At 43.5% G+C, this 23,504-nt stretch overlaps 1 long non-coding RNA gene across 2 annotated transcripts in view; it reads left to right on the plus strand.

The window, feature by feature from the left end:
* LOC140613985 (uncharacterized) overlaps positions 1-23,504 on the plus strand; it is an 80,346-nt gene that overhangs the window by 9,304 nt on the left and 47,538 nt on the right. The window lies entirely within an intron of this gene.

Below are 23,504 nucleotides of genomic sequence, written 5' to 3' on the forward strand. Positions count from 1 at the left end.
TCTTTTTATTTTCTGTTGGTCTTTATTAAAACAAAAGTCAAAACAAACAAAAACAGCCTGACTCAGGGATCAGAAGATAGAGCATGCAAGCTGAGATTTTATAATGCAATGGAGGACTTCTGGGGCCTCACGTGGCTTTGGCAGGTTGTCTAAGGGGAAGGTAGGGCTGGTGGAGGGAAGGGCAAGTTGTTATTGTCACTGGGTGGTGTTATTTAAAGGGAAATTAGGAAGGACTGTTTATTTCCACCGAGAAAAATCTCCTCTCCAATGTGAAGCTAACATTAGAATTAGAATCACGCATCCCTCACCCAACCCTACCCCAACCACAATGAGGCACCTCTTGGAGCCCTTCCCTGCTTAGGTCCTTGGAGAGTTCTGAGTTTGTTTTTAATGAGGGAGGCTGTTTCTTTACCACAAGACCCTCCCATTGCCTCATTTTACAATGCACACACTCCCTCCTAAATATGTCACATAGCACATTCAACACAAAAATGAATTTAAATTAATTGGGTTTGAGATTCCTTTTTTGGAGAATTTCACGAGGCTCTTTGAAATAACAAAAATGTCACAAACACGGGTTGGGAAGCAGACATCAGGTACAAAGAGTATGCTGGAGGAAAATACAGTTGTCAAAAAGGTATTTTTTTCCCCCTGCAGTGACAGGTAGCTCTGACAGCTCTGGTTTGTCAGCAGGCAGACACATGAGGATGAGGGGATCAGAAATGAAAGATGCCAGTGAAAATAATTCCTTCCATGGCTGTGAAGTGATCATGACATTGCTGTATCATAACACAGCACTGAAGACAGGATCAAAATGAAATCTCTCAACCTGCAGAAGAAGTTTTTACCTGGTAATGCCCTCTTTCCAGCCCTTTCTATATTTTTATATCCACCCTGAGGGTGAATGGGAAGGGACAGGGCTGAGGAGATAGCCTGTCCATGTCTGTGGAGTTCTGGAAGCTGGAGGCTGCTTCAGACAGTGTGGTTTTCAGGCTTGTGTCCCTAAGAGAATGATCCCCGGGAGGCGGAGTGCAGAAAGCTCCAGGGAGGGTGAGGTGGGTTGTAGTGCTTAGGGTCCAGCACCAGGGGGAGACCTATCTTCTGAACTAGGAGGCACAGACACCTCTGTGTGATGGTCCATTTGCACTAAAGCCCTTTTCTGTCTTCTGAGTATTGCAGATCATGGGAAGGGTGTTCACTTTCTTGTTAAAGAAGGTCTTAGAGAAACAATCTCTCCTCAAAGATTTTTGAAATAACTGATGACTATTATAGTTACTTTCCTGAATGAACAGAGGCTGGGGGCTATAGCTAAGAACATAGCTGGCCACAGAGTCTTGTTTACCTAGACACTGGGATTCTCCTTCTATCAGCCAGTGATAACAATGGAAAAGCAACTTTCTGCTAGGTCTGAGTTGAGGTGGCCATGGCCAAGAGCGAGAGAAGGGCTTTTGGGGTATTAAAGCTCAGAATGTGGATGAATGTAGGAGCCAAGGGAAAGAGAAAGATGCTCTCCTAGATAGGTCTCAAATGCTTGCTCTCTTATGTGATCTTCTATGGCTCTGCTTTCTTAGGTTTTTCTGGACATTGGAAAAAATAATTGTATGTAAGTAAATATCCTAGGCCAATTCTGGTGATAATGATTTTCCTAAGCTTACCATCTATAGAGGGTAGAAGTCTTTCTTTTTATACTTTCAAATTTAAGACCTACCCTCTTAGCCTATTGCCCTGGAGATTGGGGAAAAGATTTATATTCATCCAGCACTGTATATTTTGGAAAACCTGGCAAGTATGCATGTTTGCTGCCCATTGGTAACTGTGAGCTACCAGTTTTAGCCTTAGATATCAAGCCATCATTTCATCTCTCCATTGAAAAAATACAGGGATCTTTTCCAAAACCCTACTAAAATGATATTTAAAAGATAAAAGGCATAAACCTTCAAGGACAAAGAGACTATAAGAAAAGCAGCAACAACAATATTTTTGAAAGCTAGATTGCAGATGTACAAGTCATATGTGACTTAGTATAAAGTGAGCTGAATCTAAAGGCCACAGTCAGGACAGCTGAAAAGCAAACTGGTTTCCAGCCCCAAGCCCTCTAAAGATTCAGAACTCACTTCTTCCAGTACCCTTGAGGGTGGGAATGGAAATAGGCCTAAAATCAGGATGAATGTGGTTCTCTAGATCCCTCCCACTCCAAAAAGGTGGACAACTGCTCCTTCTCTCCCCCTCCAAAATCCTGGAGGCTTCTATCCTGGAGAGAGGAGAAGGTTGCCTGGGGAGTGGGGGGTCTCAGGCCCATGTGAGTCAAGGTTACCATAAAGAAAGAGAGAGAATACATGCAAGCTTATGTACTGGATGTTGAGGCTGCCAGTCCCCTTTTCACTATTAGCTCCCAGGACTCTAGCAGCCAGACTTGACCTTCTAGGAAGGAGATCAGAAGAATTTTCTCTAAGGAACCTGACCAGCCTGAAGATAATAAAATTGAAGTTTTCTAAAGAAAAGTTCAGTCAGCACTTCACTATGTGACATTCATGATGGTAACATTCTGGCCACTTGCACAGAGCTCCCAATCAGCCTTTCAGTTTCCTAATCTTAAATATAAGTGGACAATCAAACATAACCAGAAAACAGAAGAAGTCCTCTAATTTAAAACACAGAGATCAAAGCAAGTGAGAGAAAAAACAACTTAGGGAAGATGCGAGAATAAAACAGTAACAACAGCAACAGCAAAACCCTATCATTAAGGTCTAGTGATAGCCAGAAGAAGAGGTCTCCATGAAACAAAAGAAGAGGAGGCTATCAACATTAACATTTAGGGAGCAAAGATACAATCTTGAAAATTAAAAATATGATTACAAAAATATGATTATTGATAAACAGCTCAATGGAAGATAAAATTAAAGCTACCTCCTAGAAAGTAGAAATAAAAAGAAAACAAAAAGAAAAGCGATGTAGTCTAGAAGAAACTATAGAACATTTTAAGAAAGTCTCTGGGATCCAGAATCTAAATAATAAAAATTCCCAAAAGCAAGAACAGAGAAAATGGGAGACAGGCATCCATCCTTTTCATGAAGAAATTAAGGAAACCTCTCTGAATTGAAGGGCATGTCTTTCCAGGTTAAGAAGACTGAGTTCCCAGTAAAATCCAAAAAAAAAAAAAAACCAAAAAACAAAACAAAACAAAAAAAACCCAACTTCTTCCCATCACCCTCCCTTCATCCATGAAAGTGAACATATTTATGATTATTTACATCACTGGACAATAGGCAGAGCAGAACTGTAATCCTTGGGAGAAGAGAAACTCAAGATGAGCTGACCTCAAGTTCACCTGACTTTCTATCTGGAGACACTTTTCCTATCATAGTGCAGAGAAGTGGAGCATCATTTTACTGACCTGAGGAGGTGGGTACTAGGGTTTGAAGCTGCTGCCATAGCTTGGAGGGATAGCTTGAACACACTGAGAGACCTGTAATGCCTTCAGGGAGCAGATTCTGCAGGATAAAAACTTAACAGAGGTACTCGATGGCTCACAGTGTTGGGAGACATTAGAATTTGGATTTAGTCATGAGAAGAGTCCTTATGAACTTCTGAAATATTCTAGGGATCCCCGGAACACTACATCTTAACCATATAGATCATGTGCTTTATAAGAAAGAAACAAATGGACATTAACATAGGCAGAAACATCTTTAACAAAATACTGGTAAATTGGATCTGGACCCAGAACTATATAAAAACAGTAATACCCTTTGGCTAAGTGAGATTTATCCCAGGAATGCAAATTGGCTTATTATTTCAAAAATAGTGTAATTACTACATTAACATGATAAATGGAAAATGTGATTACCTTAATAGATACAGAAAAAAGTTTGACAAAACTCAACAACTATTCATGATAAAAATTCTCAGGAACTAGGAATAGAAGGAAATTGCCTCAAACTGATGAGGAACATCTATCAGAAAATCCTCTAGCTAACTATTCTACTTAATGATTAAGTATTCAACACTTTTCAGCTAAGATTGGTATCAAGGCAAGGATAGTCACTCTCATCACTTCTGTTCAACTTTGCATTGGAGGTTCCAGCCATTGTAATAAGGCAAGATATAGAAAAAGTTACTAAGATGTGAAGAAGTAAAATTGCCTTTATTTACAGACAACATTATTGTGTATTTAGAAACCTTAAGGAATCTACCACATACTGAAAAACTCAACAGAATCTAATTTATGAAATTGGAAAAGTATGAAATATATAATCAATACAGAATACCAATAAATATCTGTAAAATAGTAGGAAATAATAGGAAAATGAAATCACAGCCCAATACACACATTTTAATCCAAACCTCAGGATATTACAGATGATAGGTTAGGTAGATAGATTGATAGATTAGATAGATAGATAGATAGATAGATAGATAAGAGATTATGTATATAGATAAAAGGCATTGCAGGATAGGATAGGGAAAAAGTAGATCACACGAAAGTATATGAACATTTCCCCCATAAACAGAACAATACCTGTTCTACTCTTGTTTTTGTCACCATAATAAATGGCACTCCTTGTCTACCCAGTTGCTCAAGCTAGAAACCTGGAAGTCATTCCTGACCATACCTCTCTCTCAGGCACCACAGCCAAACTATCACCAAATTCTGGTAATTCTTCCTTCAAAGACAGCTTTAATCTGCCCACTTCTCTCTGTCTGAGTTACAATCAGCCTAGTCCAAGCCATTATCATTTCTCACTGGGACAGCCTCCTAAATCCTTTTCCCAGATCTAACACATTTTCTCCCAAACAATTATTGTGATCCTTTAAAAAAGTAAACTGATGGTGTCCCTGCTCTGTTTAACATGCTTCAAAGGCTTCCAATTTCCCTGAAAGCTGTCCAGACTACAAGATGCTACCTGAGCAGAGAGAGAGGTGAAAAAGCCCCCCTGCATTTCCCTGCCTCCAGCTCTCTAATGTGCTGTCAGTGCCTCCCACTGGCTGAGCCTGACCGGATGCAGTGGTTAAGGGGCTATGGGGAACACTACCTGCAGGGATCTGTCTCTCTCTGCCTCCACCTCGAAGACACAAAATGTCAGAGCAAAGATAAGAAATGGATCTGAAGGTACAGAGGTGCAGGACCTACTTTATCTGGAGAGGTCAGGGAGTCCTCTGAGGAGGTGACTTCAAACTGGGCCTTAAAGGATGAGAAAGAATGAAGGACCACACACTCCCGGCACAGGCAAATGCTCACAGGTGGAATAGGGGAACTGTGCTGTGTTTGAGAAACTGAAAGAAAGGCAGCATGTCTGGGGTACGATGAGTAAGGGGCAGAAAGACTTGAGATGAGCTGGAGGGAAGGACATGGGATTGAACATGCAGGGCCCTGAAGACTGTGGTACAGCATATGGACTTTGTTTTAGGTGGCAAAGTCTGGGGAACTCCATTTTGGGAAGATTCTTTCTGGCTGCTGTGTGGAGAATGGATTGGCCCAGGTTATGTGAGGATGCAAGGCAGCCATGCAGACCAGGAGTTGGCAGTGGGAGTGAAGAGAACTGGGCAGAGTCTGGGTGTATTTCCTTTACTCCTTGGCTTAGTGAGAGCAGAAGAGAACTCAATGCTCCCAGGGCTTCTTCTCAGTCTAAAGACAACTTCTCATGGGTCCCTGTTCCTCAATTACCAAGGTTCTTTCCTTCTCGTCAGAGAGACGCTGGGCTGGAGCTGGCATATCTTATGACCCTAAAAACCTTGCTGACTTAGTCCTTCTTCCTTGGAGATTTTTGACAGTCTGGACCTCTTCCTGTAGACATTGGTGCACAATTCTCCTGGGCCACAGGCCGCTCATATTGACTGTGTATGAAGTCAGTGGATTTAGGAGAGGGAAATAGAATGTGTTTGACAAGGGCTGGGACTCTCCCACCCTGGGCCTTGATTCACTCATTTTCTTAAATTCCTTTCTACACTGCCCGTTTTCCAGCCCATTTCTTCTTCTTCTCTCTGAAAAACTAGTTAGAGATAATGGCCCCCTCCCAGCCCAACTCTGTGTGTGTGTAACTCACATACCAAGAGCAATTATCTGTGATGACAGTCCTGTCTCTTGTGTCTGTGGATAGGTGGATAGAGTACCCACCTCCAAGCAGGAAGCTTTTCAGCCACTCAGCATTGCCCTAAAATGACCATGAACAATCTACTTACCAGCCCACTGACCCATTTCTTGGATCCAGTCCTACATCTGCTCTGTTTCTAGCCCTAGGCTCCTTCTCTGGGTTTGAAGAGCTTTCACTGGGTTTTAAGGGAAGTGACTTCAATAGTCAAGAGGATGCTCCAAGCACATCAAGAAGGACTTGGGACAGAGCTGAGCTACAGTTGAGGCATCAGGCCAAGTTGAAGCTCACAGATGGCTTTTGACCAATCACCTTTTCAACCTGTTTACATACTATGGACATTTATTGGGCATTATCTTTGTGCCCATCCCTGTTCTAAGTACTGTAGTGAATGAAAATTAATCTCAAGGTAGGTTCTCACCTTTACATGTTACCTGGTGGAATAAACCCCATATTCATTCAGCCAACAGTCATCTTTCCTGCCTAAAAATGCATCCTTCCCCTTCTCCACACCAGTGAAATCTCACCTTTTGGTGGCTCTATAGCAGTAAAGATTCAAAGGAGCCTCAGGAGGCTGCTAGGGTAAGGCTACCTTGGACTGGTGACTGAAGAGGTAAATCTTTGTCAGCCCCAAATTTGAACCCTGCCCTAATCAGATAGAATTTCTCCATAGGACTCTCCTTGCAATGTTCCCATGAAATGGTTGGCCATGCCCCCTCAGCTCTCCCACTTGCAGCATCAGGTTTGCTGTGTGCTAGAATTACTCACTCTGTACCTGGGCAGCTCTGTTATAAAGTTCTGTCCTATAATGAGCATAAACCTGCCTCTTTGTACTGTGATTGTTCTGTCTTTCCAATGACTCAGAACCAACCATCCTCACTTCTACATGAAGTTCTGAAGGGAAAGGTTGCTCTCGTGTGCCATCTGAATGGCAGAAGGGCTCAGCCATCTATTCTCCCCATTCTCTCTTCTTAGGCTTAGTTTTTCTTTCCTTTAACATCCTGGGGGCTTCCTATGGACATACTCCCTGATATGAGGTCGGAGCCCAGAACCAAACTGAGCACTCCAGTTTGGAGAAATGTTCTTACCCGAGTTCACTGGGGTTATCAACTCATCCATAGGGCACTTGGCTTCTCTCATTTCACCTCTCTCTACCTCACTTTCCTGATCGATCAAAGGAAGAGAAAAATAGTACTTGCCTCATAGGGTTGCCTCAGGGTTAAAACAGATAATCTATGTAAGGCATTAAACAAATGACTAAGTTAATCAGCTTAGCATGAGTCACCTCTGGAGCCTGAGACAATAATTTGCAGAAAAGAAATTTATTTTGGCAAGAGAGAGCAGGGAATGGAAATGGAGGACTGGGAGGTCTACAAACTAGTCCCAGAAGAGGGAAACAGGAGGGACGGAAGACCATTATATGGTATGTTCTTGAGTTGGTCACCACTGATGTCAACTAGGGGTCAGTCCTGCTGGGGTCCTCTGCTAACCAGTGTATCTTAGAAGTGTCCACCTGAGGTTGGAAGAGGAGCTCATTTATTGATGCCCATTGGCCAAAGATGGCCTTATTTTGTGTTAACCACCTCACACTTTCTGATTGCATCTTGAAGTTCCAGCAGGTTCCTCAAATGTCTCATAGCTGAGGAATCTGAGAATCTCTCAAAAGTAAGAATGACAAGATACAGCTGAAGCAAGGCACTATCAAGTTATATTTGCATAAAAGTAATTGTTCCAACAAAAGCTGGAATACAACATGAGCTAAAATGATATGAAAGATGACACAAGAGGTACACAATACATAGTGCTCAACCAATTTTTGTTATTTCTCTCCTTATCGTCATAAAAATTAATGCAAACCCAAGGTCACATTCACTCTTAGTCAGCCACACACTGATCCTGGTCAGTTGGCATAGAACCAGGTTCCCCCATAATCTCAGAGCCACACCTGGTGACCTCTACTGTCTATCAGCACCAACCTCACACAAACCGTGCACTCAGCAAAATGTTCTGTCCCCCTCTGCTGTAGACTTTCTTTGTGACCCTAAGGTATCATAGGTTTACTGAATCGAATTTCCCAATCTACAAAATGAGTGGTCAGGGGTAGGAAGAGGGTGGCATCACAGAGCCTTTCTTCAGGTTGGGGGGAAGGGCTTTTCAAAGGCACTTAGAAGCAGGAAATGTGGAGTAGTCTGCTCAAAAAGAAGATGGGGCACCCTCTGCTTGCCAGTGGTCCCCAGAGGATGCAGAAGTGGCCCTGAATAGTCTCTGAGGAGCATGGAGAAAATGAACAAGAGGCATCAGCTCTGTAGCTGCACAGATAGGCACCAAGGGAGAGAGTGACAGTGTCAGGAAGGGAGTCGGGCACCAACCGCTGGTGGACATACCCTGTGGGCAGGTCAACCCCATCCTCAATGCAGAAGAAGTATGGGGGTAACAAGACAGACAAGGCCGTCTCCTCCCTGTTTCAAGAGGCCTTGGCCAAACCTGGTCGACAATGAGAGATGGTAAGTTGCCATCTAGCCTGGAAGTGACTAGAAAGCCTGGAATTTTCCAAGCTATACTTGAAAGATGGGAAGAGATTTGACAAAGCACAAATGAAGGCAGAGATTGGAGGAAAACCTCTTCATGTGTGTGCCCTGCAGAGTTCAGACAGTTCAATTAACCAGTTACATTTATGGAGCTGAATGCCAGAATGGACCACTGCGGGGCCGATTCACAGCGTGCCTGCATCTCTGACTTACTTTCCTACAAAGCAGTCCATGGAGTAGAAAGGTTCAGGGCAGCCTTCCTGCCCAAATCAGGACGTCATGCTTGATTGTCTTCATTCCTTCCCTGGAAATGATGCTGAATAAGAATCAGATGGAGCTGCTGTCTCCCACTTTTCTGTAATTTCACCCGGGAAGGCGACTGGCCAGGGCGGGGTAATTACCCCTGGCCTTCCCATCTGTGCTGGAGATGAAGCCTGGCACTCAGCCACGGGTGCTCTGATCTGTGCTCCAGGCAGAGGAGCTCCTGACAAGCAAACTGACACTTCCATTGCTCTCATGCCAGCGCGAGGCACAACTTTAATTAAATGGAGTTGCTTAAAACTGCGGCAGAAGAGCTGGGGCTCAGACGGCCTCTTCTCCTATGACATCACCCTGCTTGCGGGTGTTCTTTCTCCCTTCTTCTGGACTAATCTTCCCTTGGCAGCTGCCGTTCTCTGAGTTCAGACCACTGAGATTTCTTTAACTTCTGTCTTCAAAGCTCTTTGCAAAAAATAAACTCTAAGGCAGATCTGGTGGGGAGTGAGGGGCAGAAAGAGCTTCCTCTCTGTGGGTTGCCCCTTTGGAAAGAGTGAATTCTTTCTGTACTTCCTCCTGCTCTCCCTCTAGCCCTGTCTAGTTGTGTGTGTTTAATAAAAGTAGAAAATGTGACCGCCCAATTGAGCATTGCATGTTGTCTCAGAAGTATCTAATTTGATTATATTCTACAGACATGCTTTGGGGAAAATAAGCTACATCTCCCAATAACCACATTGTTGTGATGTCCAACAGGAATCTGGAGAGTCCCTTCAGGGCAGAATTGAGGGGAATGCTTGATTCTCAGGACCTTGAGGAGCTCAGTCCCCGGTTGCTTTCTCAGTACACCACTGGGAATAGAGAGGGACAGGGGAGGGAGGAGGGCATGGTCACATTTCCCTATGGGTCTGGCCAAATTCCAGTTGGCTGACCTCCCAGCCATCATGGCCAGGCACTGCTTTTGCATTGCTACCCACAGCTGGCAAGGACCAAACCAAGACCAAGACCAAGACCAGGGCTTCATTCATTTTTATATGTGGTGGTTTGAAAAGGGATTCTCTCTTTGCTTGGAAGTGGAGATATCTTTTTGCAGAATTGTAATTCTGCTCTGGCTTCTTGAAGTTGCTCCTTTGTAGGCTGCCATATTTAAAGGAAGGAGTAAGAAAAACCGAATAAATAATCTCACTGTGCTTGATAGCTAGGTGTCAGAGATGGATAGGGGAAGATAAGGGCCTATTCCTGGTGACTTATTCTTGGTAGGAAATTTATCAGGACAGGGAGGAAAGCCTTGGAGAGAATGTTTAATCAGAGGAAGCGATGGACGATGGACAGACTCGTTACACCCCCCTTCTGCAGTGTGATCCTAAGGAACGGGGAAAACTGCCTTTGTCTGCCCCCTCTTAACGGTTTTTAATTTTTAAATGCATTAAAATTCTTTTTGAATAAGTGAAGAGTTCTGAAGGTTTTTTAATAACTCTGACTTGACTAAAAGTTGGATTGAGAACGTCATTTTTTTTTTTCTGGAAAATTTCCCCAGCCTTTGAAGTACTCCCAACTATATTCTCCCTTCAGAGAGAAAATGGTTGTTTTGAAAGTTGCCTTTTAAGCAGCAACGCTGTTTTTTCTCTGCTGAGAGCTGCTCTTGTGCACTTCAAAAGCAGAGCGTGTCAGCCTTCTCCACCCTGTTTCTCCCCTTTGAAGTAAGTGTGGGGGCAGCGCTGTCTCTTAATCACACTCTCTGGCATTTCTACGGCACTTTACAGTTTTCAAAGCTCTCCTACTGCCATTATCTTATTTGATCCTCACGACAACCTCTGAGGTAAGCAGGGCAGGTATCTTTATCCCCATTTTCCAGACCCCTACAATACTACTTCCATGTATACCTCCACAAATTCTCCAAAGCACTATGAACCCATTTACTTGGATGATTGTACACAGACAAATGGGTAACATCAAGATCTTTCAGGACTTAACTAGACACTGGCTCTGATTTAATGTTAATCTTTAAGGATCAAAATACCACAGTGTTGTACTGGGTCTCAAAGCGATGGATATTTGTCCCAAGGTGACAGGACCCCCAAACCAGAAGAGACTGGAGCAGCATTGAGCCTTTGATGGCTGTTTCGGGGCTCTTTCTATCAAAGTACATTGCCTTTGCCCAGTTGGCATTTGGAGGGCCAGAACTGAGAAGCTGGTGCAACTGAGATACTTAGTGTTGGCTCTGTCCAGTGTCTGTGACAGGTGTGCTCGCCAAGGCTTTCAGGGTGCTGGGGAGAGAGCCCCACATCAGCAATGCCCCTGTTACAACAAACAAAATAAAGTCAGAAATAAAGCTCAGCATAGATAGGTTTGGGCCCCTGCTCCCCTGATCTGTAGGTTCCAGCAGCTGCGGTTACTTCCCTCCCACCTCTGGACTTGCCCAGGCCTGGTCCCTGGAGCAGAAACATCCAATGCTCTGTCACATAGGCCTTGGCTCAGAGCCACTGGTCCAACTAGCCCATGGTGATATTGTCTTCCAGCGCCTCGACTGCAGCTCTTTTTGAACCTACTCTAGAACATCATTAATTTTTTGTCCACAGCTTCATCCCTGTGCTTAGGGCAGAATTTAACTCAGAATTCAAGTGTCCACAACAGGCATCATCTCTTTTACCTGTACATCCAAATACTTCATGCTCGAGACACTTCGTTTATTCACCTCATCGCCTGCAAGCACCTTACACACAGTGACTGCCCCAGAACTTCAGCAGAGAAACCAGTGAGTCCAGTGTAAAATCAGGTGATGGTGTTTTGGTGCGGGAGTGCCAGGACAGGAATGAGAGCAGGTTCTGTGGCCATCTCAGTCCAAATGTGGGATTCAGAGGAGGCGTCCCTGGGAAGGCAAGGCCATATCTGGCTCCTGAAATGTGAGTGGCCGCAAGCCAGGCAAAGATGGCTTGAGAAGGGCCCAGGGAGGGAGCAGCGAGAGAGAGGGCATTCTTGGAGGAAGAAGCAGCACAGAGAAATGCCAGAAGGTGAGGGAAGGTTGCAGCAGGGCCTAAAAGTAGCTCCGTGTGACTAGAGCACAGTTTGGGGAAGAAAGGGGTGACACATGAGTCCAGAGTGTGAGGGCTTAGTCATAAAGGAACACATTAAGAGTCTTGGACTTTATCCAGGCCATGTGCAGCTTTAATAAAGGTTTTTAAGCAGGATAATGTCATGCTCTGATTTGCATTTTAGAAAGATCATTCTAGTTGCCGTCTAGAGAACCCAGCAGAGATATACAGAAACCGAGCCCTTCCCACAGGCCTGCTCAAGACACGGACAATTTGAAAGAGAGTCAGAACAGCAGGCCGATTCCCCATTTCCCCAGATCCTCCAAGCTTCATACTCTTATTTAGTAAAGTCATCAAAAACCAAAAGGTTGATCTGGGCTGTTTTTGTTCTCCCACTCTCCTTCTGGAAAGCTGCCCTGTGTTTTTGTCAAACTGAAGTGAGATGTTGTCCATCAAATAACCAATATCCCTGATTTGAGGGGTTTCCCTTTGAGAACTTCCTTTTCTCAGCATCAAGAAACACATTCAACATGGCTTTCCCATATGTTATGTGGGGATCATGGGATGACCTTTCTGGGCTGTTGGAAAGGTCAACTGTGACCACATATGTGAGGATTCTTGCATTCTCTTGGGTACTAAATGAGCATCTGCTAACTTCTCATGGATCACACATAGCTTTGATTCTAGGAGGTGGTGGATGAATCCAGGCATGACTTCACCATTTGCCGTAGCTGATGCTATGTGCTAGGTACTTAATTTCTATGAGCCTCCGCTTTCTTAATTCCTAAGTCTTGGAGACTAGCACACACTCCACCGACTTACTCAGAGGAGTGAATGAAATACATGGAATGTGCTTGCCACATAGTAGGTGCTGAATGAATATTGATGGCTTCTTCCTTCTGCAAACAAATCTGTGGGCTTCATCTCATCAGAGTGTTAGGGTTATGTAAATGCTTGTTTCTTTTCCACCTTACTGTCTGGAAGCTCAGAGCTAACTCAAGGTACAACTATAGGCTCCTCCAGCATCCAGTCTGGGTTCATTCTATTTGCAGGTTTCTATTTGTTTTCATTTTGCCTCATTCTACACTGCATGTGTTTGTTTTATAGCCACCTCAAATATGCTTTTGAAGCTGGCAGATTTAAGTCCATAATAGATTTACTGTAAATGTATTTGGTTATCAGCACCATATTCATAAGGTCTAGCTCCTAGATTTAACCCTTCTGTGGAGAACTGACTGTACATGTAATGGTAGGAGAAACGGTGGATGGTCTTATAGAAATGGGCATACATCTTGTGGCAGATCTGACTGTTCAGTGCTAGTTCTCTGGAGCAATGGGTTGTGTAGATATCAAAAGCAATGCTGCACACTGGCCCACAAAAAGGGAGGGTAGTATGTACATGGAACTGTTCTAGGATAATGCTGTTTTGGGGCAAAGATAGATTGGAACTCATACAATGTCCCCGGGACCTGGATTGTGTCTGTCTCAGCTCTGCTTTCTTTCACATACTGACTTTATGCTTAGACTCAAGTTCCAGAAAGATCATGCTAGTAGCTCCAGTCTACAGAATTTCAAGATCAACCTTAAGCTTCTTATGCCCTTATCTCAGAATTCTTAAGAAAGTCTTTATTCATCCCATTCACTCTGGTTGGTGTGTATTATATTCCCTCTTTGCTCTTCCTCATTGTGACCAGTATGATGTGATGCTCTGGTTGGTTTAAACCCAACTAAGACTCACCTCTGGAGCTGTGGGTGTGACATTTTACCTAATTTTCAAGGGCTGAGAATGAGAAAAGGGTGATCTCCAAAAATTTTCAATAGTATTTCTTTTTCCCAGAGAAGGTGAATGGATGCTATGTGCAAAATAAATTAATAAATGAAACAATGCTGGGACCATACCAGGATCAGCTATTCACCCACTGCATCTCACCTTCCAGACTGTTCTTTCACACTTTGCTCTGTGATACTGGGGCTGAGACTCTGCAAATGTGACTTCCCAGACTCCCTTGTCAGTTGGCTTCCTGTAAAGCTGTGCCAATGACTAGAGGAAGATTAGAGAAACAAAGAGGGGAAAGGAGCAATTTCTTTTGGTTTTCCAGTTTCCTTCATTTTCCCTCCAATAACAGCAGAAACTTGGCTCCAGACCCAGCTTCTTTTGGTGCTTCCAGCATCATCCCTGCCTGAGCCATCACCTCTAGTTCTTCACCCTTACTGTTTCCACACATATCTAACGTTAGTTTACATGTTCCAGAAGACAGGTGCAAAGTCTATCCCAGAGGGAAATAACTGATACATGTTAAAAAAAAAAAAAAAAAACCTGCAAGAGTTTCTAATTTACATAAGCGGAGAGTCTGGGGATGATTTTTAAGGTGATAGAGCAAGAAGGATCATCTGGAGCAGTGGATTGGGCTGAATTTATCTATATGATTCTTGGTTAGTTTACTGAATCCTGAGCTTGATAATGCTGAGATGCTCAAACTTCCCTCACATAATACAGAGAAAAAAATCAAAATGCTTAAGAACTTAAGAATGTTGGGGTAGATTTATCTCATGCAGCCTTCACACTTACAAAAATGTTTCACTAGACCATGAAAAGGGTCTATATTTCACCTCTATGATTAAGATATTGGGAAGAACATTAGTGAGGGACCACCAAAAAATCTTGAGTAGCTCAGTTATGGCAATCTATAGGCTGGAGGGTGCTGCCACTGAGATGACTTCCTAATTTTGCTGAGGTTGATAGAATTCTGAAGTAGCAGAAACCAAGTGATAACACCAAAATGCCAGAGATAGAGTGGACAAAATTACCATAATGAGCAGCAAGGATGAGATCATCATCCTGGAGTCCCAGGATTGAGTCCCGTGTCGGGCTCCTGGCATGGAGCCTGCTTCTCCCTCCTCCTCTCTCTCTCTCTCTCTCTCCCCCTCCCCTCTCTCATAAATAAGTAAATCTTTAAAAAAATAAATAAAATGTTACTTAATATATATAACAGGGAAGACTATAGGGTGTTGGTCAGAAACCTAGAGAGAGATGCCACAATGGAGAATCCTGGTTTCAAAGCCTATCAGTTAACAGACCACAGCTCTTGGGTTGGTTGCAGGGAAGACTGAGTTCTCTTGAAATAGGCCCCTACAATTCTACTACCGTGTATGCCTTCACAAATTCTCCAAAGGACTATGAACCCATTTACTTGGATGATTGTACACAGACTAATGAGTAACATCAAGATCTTTCAGGACTTAACTAGAAACTGGCTCTGATTTTATGTTAATCTTTAAGGATCCAAAATACCACAGTGTTCCACTGGCAGAGTAGTTTATGGAAGTCTTACGGTAAATCAGCTCCAACCCTGTCTCATAGTAAAGAGCCTGATGGTCCTCCTTGTGTTCATTTTCTAGTTTTTAAACGTATGATTAGGATAGACCCACTCAACAACTAGTAGAACACCCACACTGGCTCTCGGATACAAGAAATCAGGACTCTTATGGTCAGAAAAGTCAAACAGAAGCCTCTGGAACTTGTCCTCTCACACAACTAGGATAGTAAACTGAAAGTAAAATCATATCTCAGGGTAAACTGCAAAGGTTAGTGGCAACATTAAAGACTTAAAAAATGCAAGGGTGGTAATTCTGCTCAGATCCCAGTGGATTTGGTCTGCTGACTTATGCAGAATGTACATGGATCTTGGAGAATGATTGGAATAGTGTTAAGTTCAGTTATGTGCTAATAGCAGTATAGTTGTTGTTCCAGATGTGGAATCTCTCCTGGAACAGGTTGAAACAACTCCTGGAACCCATTACGTAGCTATTTGTATAGCAAATGCTTTTAGCACCATCAATTTAAAGGAGTACAGGAAGGTTCTCTTTCACCTGGCAAGGGGCTCAGTACACCTTCATTGTTTCCTGCAGGCTATGCCAACTCTCCTAATCTTTGCTATAATCTAACCTAAAGATATTAATCATTTTGACAATGCACAAAATATCACACTGGGCACTGCTGCTCTTGAAAATCAGAAGGTATCAAGTATCTTAGAAATTTTAATAAGATACATTAGTGCCAAAAGATTGGAGATAAATTCCATAAGATTTCAAGGAACTACAACCTCAGTGACATATCTGGAATTCTTATGATCTAGGTCATATGGGATATGCCTTTCAATGTGAAAGATAAGTGCCTGTACCTTGTATAATCTACCACTAAAGATAATGGAAAAACATTTTTGAGGGTGAAGCTTCTTTAGATTTTGGAGGCAACAAATGACATTGGAATATGATTTTCAGACCCATTTATCACACAAAGTTTTTGAAGTTTACATGTCTTCTGACATGCATCACTGTGGAGAGCCTTGGGATTTTGAAGAAAAACTCATCTCTCTTCTAAAGACAATTATTCCTCTGACAAGTAACTTCTTGCTTGCTATGTGGTCCTGGTACTTTCTGAATGTCTGACCAAGGGCCTCCATGTGATCTGAGCTGTTCATCATGAATTGAGTGTCATTGGACCCTTCAAGTCATAAGGTTAGACATGCATAAGCACAATTCATCATCAAGTGTAAATATATAAATCAAATGATCAAGCTCAAGCAGGTCCTACAGGAGGTCCAAGTAAGACAAATTTGCAGGGGACTCAGACTTCTATAGCACATAGTCCAACTGCATTGCCTCCTCTTCCTACAGACACATCTATGGCATCATGGGAAATTCCCTATGAACAATTGACCAACCCATCCCACCAAAAGTGAAGGCCTAATTTACAGATAGCTCTTCATGATGTGCTGGAACTCATGGGAAGTAGATCACTACAATTTTACTGTCTAGATCGTTTATACTACTGTTCTACTGAATATGCTGGCTCCTGTCTCCACAATGTCCCTTATGTAAAGAGGCAGGCAGTCTGCACCCTTTCTGTTTTCCCTCCTCCCTATCCTTGGCAGGTTGACTTATAGCATACAGAGGTGCACTTCCAGACATCATTCATAGTCAATGCAGGAAGAAACAATCAAGGAAATACCTACTAGTTTTCCCACTAACCAACAAAACAACCTTCTAGAAAACTTCTACTAAAGTCTCCTTGGCCATAACTGTGTAGTATGACAACCTCTAGCTTTGGAGAGGATGGGAAATTATTTAACTCTTCATTTTCTTGTAGTGAAAAGTGACAGGGGAGGAGGGGGTTGGGAATGGCTGCTGAGTCAGCCACAGGCATAACTAGGCATTAGCTGTTTTTGGTGAGAGAAACTGCTTCATGAGGCTCCTCCTGGGAATGCTACGTCATCTTTAGAGAGCAGATGCTGACCATCTTTTTCTGCTACAGCAGACAAAAATAAATTCAAATCATCTAAAAACTATCAGAATGGATGTAGGGCACAGATATTTTTCATGTCGTTGGTAATTTTGTGAGAAATAACGGCATGTTTTGCAGTCTGAGTCTTGCACTAAAGTCTTTGAAAGAGAATTAAATAGGCTTGGGTCAATAATGAGACTGTACGACTTGGGCCAGGTTTGATTTCTGTCGGTGCTATAAACCGTTGATGACAACATCAATACATGCTTCCAGGCCTTAGGTTATCTTTACTTGCATTTCCAATTAGGGAAAACAAACTTCACAGGGTATTTCAGATTGAGGTGCCCAGGAATATAGTTTATCTAAAACAAAGCTGGGATCAACTCTCAATGGGCTGATGTATCTAAAACTTGGGAAATCCAGGGATTATTCTCTTTAAATTCATTAAGTAGACTTGAAACCAAACCTCCCCAATTATGTGGCGTAAAGTGTTTTGTGAAGATCAGGGCCCACAATCCAGAGCAAGTGTAAGAGAATCCTGGAATCAGAATTCATTCCAAAGCCTTCTTCTTTGGCTCCAGGCAGTTAATTAGATGTTGTGTCATCACTGGGAGAATGCTGTATTCATTTGGCATGGCATGGGGATCATCATATTGTCACAGATCTAGGAACTGTTTCACCTAGACATAATATATGACCTCTCTTTCAGAGGACTTGCCATAAGCCATCTTTGCAGTGTGTGTGTGTCTGTGGGGGTGAGGGGGGTAACATTCTAGTAATTTTTAAAATTTGGAGTATAACATACACATAGAAAAAATCACAAAAATAATGTCTAGTTTGGTAAGGTTTCATTATCTGGACACATGCATGTAACCTGCACCCAGATCAAGAAGCAGAGCCTTACTAGCACCCCAGAAGATACGCTCTTCCTGTCAATATTCCCCCTTCCGAGGGTCAGTACTCTCTTGACCTTTTTTCCAGTTTTATTGAGATATAAGTAGCATATATAACATTATCTAAGTTTAAAGTATAAACATGACTTGATATATGTGTATATTGTGAAATGATCGCTACAATAAGTCCAGGTACCACCCATCACCTCACAGTTACAAGTTTCTTTTCCTTATAAAGAGAACTCATTAAAGATCTACTCTCAGCAACTTTCAAACATGCCATATAAGATTGCTAACTATAGTCTCCCTGCTGTACATTACATCCCAGGACTTAATTATCTTATAACTAGAGTTTGTACCTTTTTACTACCCTCACCAAATTCCTCCAACTACCCTATCCCCTGCTTCTGGCAACCAGAAATCTGATCTGTTTATACGAATTTGGTTTTGGTTTTAGTTTTTTTAGATTTTGCTTGTGAGATCATGTTGTATTTGTCTTTGTCTGACTTATTTCACTTAGCATAATCCGCTCTAGGACCATCCATGTTGTCACAAACGGCAGCACTTCCTTCTTTTAAATGACTGAATTGTATTCCTCTGTGTGTGTATATCATTTTTTCTTGATCCATTATACTCTCATGACTATTTATTTTTTAAAGATTTTATTTATTTGTTTGACAGAGAGAGAGAGAGAGAGAGAAGGAGAGAGAGAATGAGCACAAGCAGGGAGAGCTGCAGAGGGAGAGGGAGAAGCAGGCTCCCCACTGAGCAGGGAGCCAGACATGGGGCTCGATCCCAGGACCCTGGGATCATGACCTGAGCTGAAGGCAGTTGCCTAAGTGACTAAGCCACCCAGGCACCCCTACTCTCATGACTTTTAACAGCATCTATGTGATTCACCTGCTTTGAAATTTATGTAAATAGAATCATAGAGCATGTAGTCATTTGTGCCTGGCTTCTTTCACTCAATATTATGATAGTGGGATTCATCTGCCTCAACACATGGTTGTAGTTCATTCATTCTCACTGATGTGCAGTTTTCCATTGAATGAATACACCACTATTACTTTCCTATCCTTCTGTTAATGGTCATTTGGGTACTTTCAAGTATTAGGCTCTCATGTACAGTATTGCTATGAATAATCTTGTACAAGATTTTTGATAAATTTATGAATGTGTTGGATGAAATTATTGTCTCGTGAAGTATGCATGTACATTCAGCTTTATTTGACACAAGACACTTCTTTCCCACAATCAACAGTCACTGTTGCCCTTGGTGGTCCAGGCTAGGCCTTTCTGGGAAAACAGTGGGGTCTCTGGCTTTTGTCGGGGAGAAAGAGCTTCTGATAGCAGAGTGTAATGAGCTCATGGCATCTCCTCACAGGTCCCTTTTAAGATTCCATGTTGCTGGGATGCCTGAGTGGCTCAGTGGTTGAGTGTCTGCCTTCAGCTCAGGGCATGGTCCCCGAGACCCAGGATCGAGTCCACTGGAGAAGCCCGCTTCTCCCTCTATGTCTCTGCCTCTCTCTGTGTGCCTCTCATGAATAAATAAATACAATCTTTAAAAAAAAAAAAAAAGATTCTATGTTGCTGAGTTTCCTAGGTTTTATGGATGTTCTCATCTAGCCAGTCTCTTGATTGCCTACATTTGGGACAGTCACCTGCCTATTATGTGCCAGGCACTACTAGGTACTTAACCTATTTTACACCATTAAACTTCATAGCAAGCCTTTGAGGAAGATTTGTTTCTTGCACAGTTGGAAAAACCTGAGATCAGGAAGGGGAGTAGCAGAGCCAGCACGGAGACACAGGTCAGTCGGCTTGTCTCTCTCTGTCATCCCACACTGCTTCCTAGCTTACTCTGTTACCTGGCTTTACTAAACTCGGACTCTACTAAAAATGAAAAGATGTATTTCATAACTCTCCTGCCAACCCACTGTTCTCTGTCACCAGACAGTGTGAGGAGAATGCTGGTGGAAAGTTAGAGTTTCTAAATGACTTGAAAAACCTGCAAAGTGGCAAAAGCAAAGGGATAAGAGGAAGCTATGTAAAACTGGGAATGTGGGTTCAGTTAGATTGAGAATGGGGCCCCTGCACTGTGTCCTGCCTCAGAGCATTGCCGGGGAACACAGGGTACGGCCTGTCCTAGCCATGTACCCATTTGCTAAGTAAATCCTTTGAGCGACTTTTATGTCAAGCACTGTGCCAGGCCCTCAGGATAGAGAGATGTATCGCATCTACCCTGGAGGAGCTCTCAGTGTACTGGAGAAAGCAGGCAGTTAAGTGAATCATTGCCAAAAATGCTAAGGTGCTCTAATAGAACTATGGGATAGGCTGGGGCACAGAAAAGTAGCCCCTTCTCCTGGGGAAAGGAGTGAGGATGTTGTTAGGAGGAATGGAAAGGGCTCAAGTGTAGACAGAGAACAGGCATGGAGGCAGGGGGAGCCAGTACGGGCTTTAGCAAGGAGGGACAATTTAGATACTCGGTTAGCTCAGGCCATGAAGGAAATGCCTTCCTGTAGTTTCCTGGAGAGGCTGTTTCCTATCAGCATTACTTCTAGAAGGTAATAGTAGCATAGCACTTGCATGGGGCTGGGTTGGTGTGAGGACGAGGTCCTGGCCTGTGGGAAGATGGGCATTTGGTTGTGATGGGACAGAGCTGCTGGTCACACAAACAAATCTCCAGAAACACACAGGACTGTTGTCCGTGGACCATTGCCAATACTCTTCAGGCTGGGGTATGGAGCCTTATGGGTTTCTCCTCCAAAACATAGTGCTCCCTGGAGCCCAGTCCTCCCTGCGCCATGTCTAAAGGGATGCATATTGTCAGGGAAGTGAGCTTTCACACTTCCAGAGAGGAAATTTGACAGTGTCCGTGAACTCAAATGGGGTCAGTCCTCCCAGGAAAGGCTGTTGCTGGTAAAGCATTGAGTTTCTTGAGTGAAACCCGCCCTCTTGCCAAGTATGTCAAGGGGGTTCATTCACCTGTTAAATCCACCCAGTGGAAATAGAGAATGTTATCTTTCCCTATTATGATCTCCTAGTAGGGCTGGAAATGAGAGAGCCCAAATCCCAGCCCTGCATCGAGGGGAAGAATTCCCCAGCTTCCTACAATGTTTGAGAAACCTGTTCTGCAAGTGACAGCGCACACAACCTGGGCCCTGGTGGAGAGAGGCTCAGAGGAATTCCTTGTGGGCAGGGCCAGGACGACTAACCCAGTGGTGCCTGGGTCTAGGGTCTGAGAGATGCCAACCTTTCCTCTAGGCAAGGGGCCAGCTTACTGCCAGGCACCCTACCTCCCCACCACCATGCCACCTGCTAAGTGAGAAGAAAAGTGCTCAGGAGAGGGAGGTTGTGAAGACTGGGGCCAGGTGGAGCAGTTAAGGTTTTCCTACATGGCCACCCATTTCTTCCCCTTCTATTAGCAACAGATTCTGACTCTTTCCAGGATTGGACATGTCCAGGCTGGACCAATCTCACATCCCATCCTGGGAAGTATAGGGCAAAGGAAGAAGAAGGGTTGGGTTGCTGTATGTCTGAGAAGGTCTCATAGTTCTTGCTGCTGCTGAGATTCATAGAACAGCTCTGTCCCTGAGACCCAGGATCCAAGGCCAGCTTTTCATTCCTCAGTTCTGTGAGCTGCTTCAGGATCCTTCCAATTAATCACACACACACACACACACACACACACACACACACACACTCCCTTTTTCCTCATGCTTGTTTTCTGTTGTTGCAGCAGAATCTTGGCTGATAGAGAAATTGGTTTCAGAAATTAGTCATATACAGCAGGCTCTTGGGGTATATGGAATTGGTCCTAAGCCCAAATGCAATGTGTAAGTATATAGAGAGGGAGCAGCTCCTCGGTTACCTGTTGTGCTTTACCTGAGATGCCTATAAGCCCAGTGATGGCACAGACCTGGGGACCAGTAGCCCCTGCCACAGAGCAAGGAAGGGAGTGAGACATGGGGACGGTGGGTTCTCAGAAGAGCATCTGATAGCCGAGACAATAGTGCTAACCTGAGCCCAAGCATCAAAAATCTCTCCTTAAAGTAAGTAATCTCTCCTTCCTTGTGGCTATTGGGCTGATACTCCCTTAAAAATTTCAGGGAGTGAGTCTTCTGGCTTCTGAGTGACAACACTAGTTAATTCACAACCTCGGAAACCAGGTGTGCTGGTAGGCGGGAACTGTGATCCTGGGATGGGTACATCTGTGAGCTGGAGGGCTTGGAGACCCCCTCTGTAGTACTCCCCCTGCACCTCTCTTGCCTGCAGAAGTGGCTGACACTGTCCTCGCCTCACTGCTGCTCTCTGAATAAGCAAGAGTTGGGCTCAACATGGCCTGGAAAGGGGAAATGAATAAGTAGGATGCAAAAGAATAAGTTGTCTCTAGAAGTAATTGCAGGTCCATCATCTGGGATAACTTGGGGGCACGCATTTTGAAAGTGCTTAACTAATGAGAGTGAAACATAATCTTAAATGAAGCAGAATCTATTGTCGTAAGTAAGCCCGTCAGACACCGTACCTGCTGTGTGCCTGCTTGGACAGTCAGCTGGATTCCAACAATTGGATACTTTTATTAATAAAAATTTCTACTGAATACTGGTCCATGCTGGGTGAAACCAAAAGGTCAGAAAGCTCTGCAGCAATGTGAAGGGACTTCAAAGATCTACCCTCTTGCTATATCCCTTGACAAGGCCCAAAGACTTCTCTCCCTTGCCTGAGGAATAGATGGTAAGAGAAATGTCAGAACCTTTTTTTTTTTTTAACATATTCTACTGATATTACTCTCTGGGCCAAGAATACTGTAGATGGGGCTCACTCAAAATGGGCCCTGGCACCCATGAGGATGGAAAAATCTTAGAGTGACATGGCTCAGGATACATCTAGAAGCAAAGTAGTTTTGGTTTTCATCATAGGTGGTTTTGTAAGCATGGGGGCTGGGACTCAGTGAATGGTCTTACATGCAGCTATTGTAACTAGCCATGGCCAGTCAGTCGGGTGGCCTCAGAGATTGTGACCACCTCAGTGTCTGTAACTGTTAGGTCAGGCTAGGTTATGCTGCAATAACAAACAACTCCTGTGATTTCAGCAGCTTCAAATAACAAAATATCTGAGTCTCAATTACTCCATGTCATCTTCCACTGAGGGCTGGTTAGTCAAGGGAGGGGTCTGGGAAGGGCTGTGACCATTGCAGTTATGTAGAGGCCCAAGCTAATGAAGTTGTCACTGTGTCAAATGACATCAGTCACACCCAGAGGGAAAGGGTGACCTGGACGGTCTCATACCAGCAATTAAACAAATATTCAGCCTCAAAGGAGGGATGCATGATTTCTCACTGGGAAGAACTAGTCACAGAGTCCTACCCAACCAATAGGAAGCCAGGAAACAGTCTACTGTGTATTTAAAAAAGATAACTGAACACA

This window comes from Canis lupus, chromosome 22, assembly GCF_048164855.1.
Source record: "Canis lupus baileyi chromosome 22, mCanLup2.hap1, whole genome shotgun sequence".
In the NCBI taxonomy this organism is placed as follows: domain Eukaryota; kingdom Metazoa; phylum Chordata; class Mammalia; order Carnivora; family Canidae; genus Canis; species Canis lupus.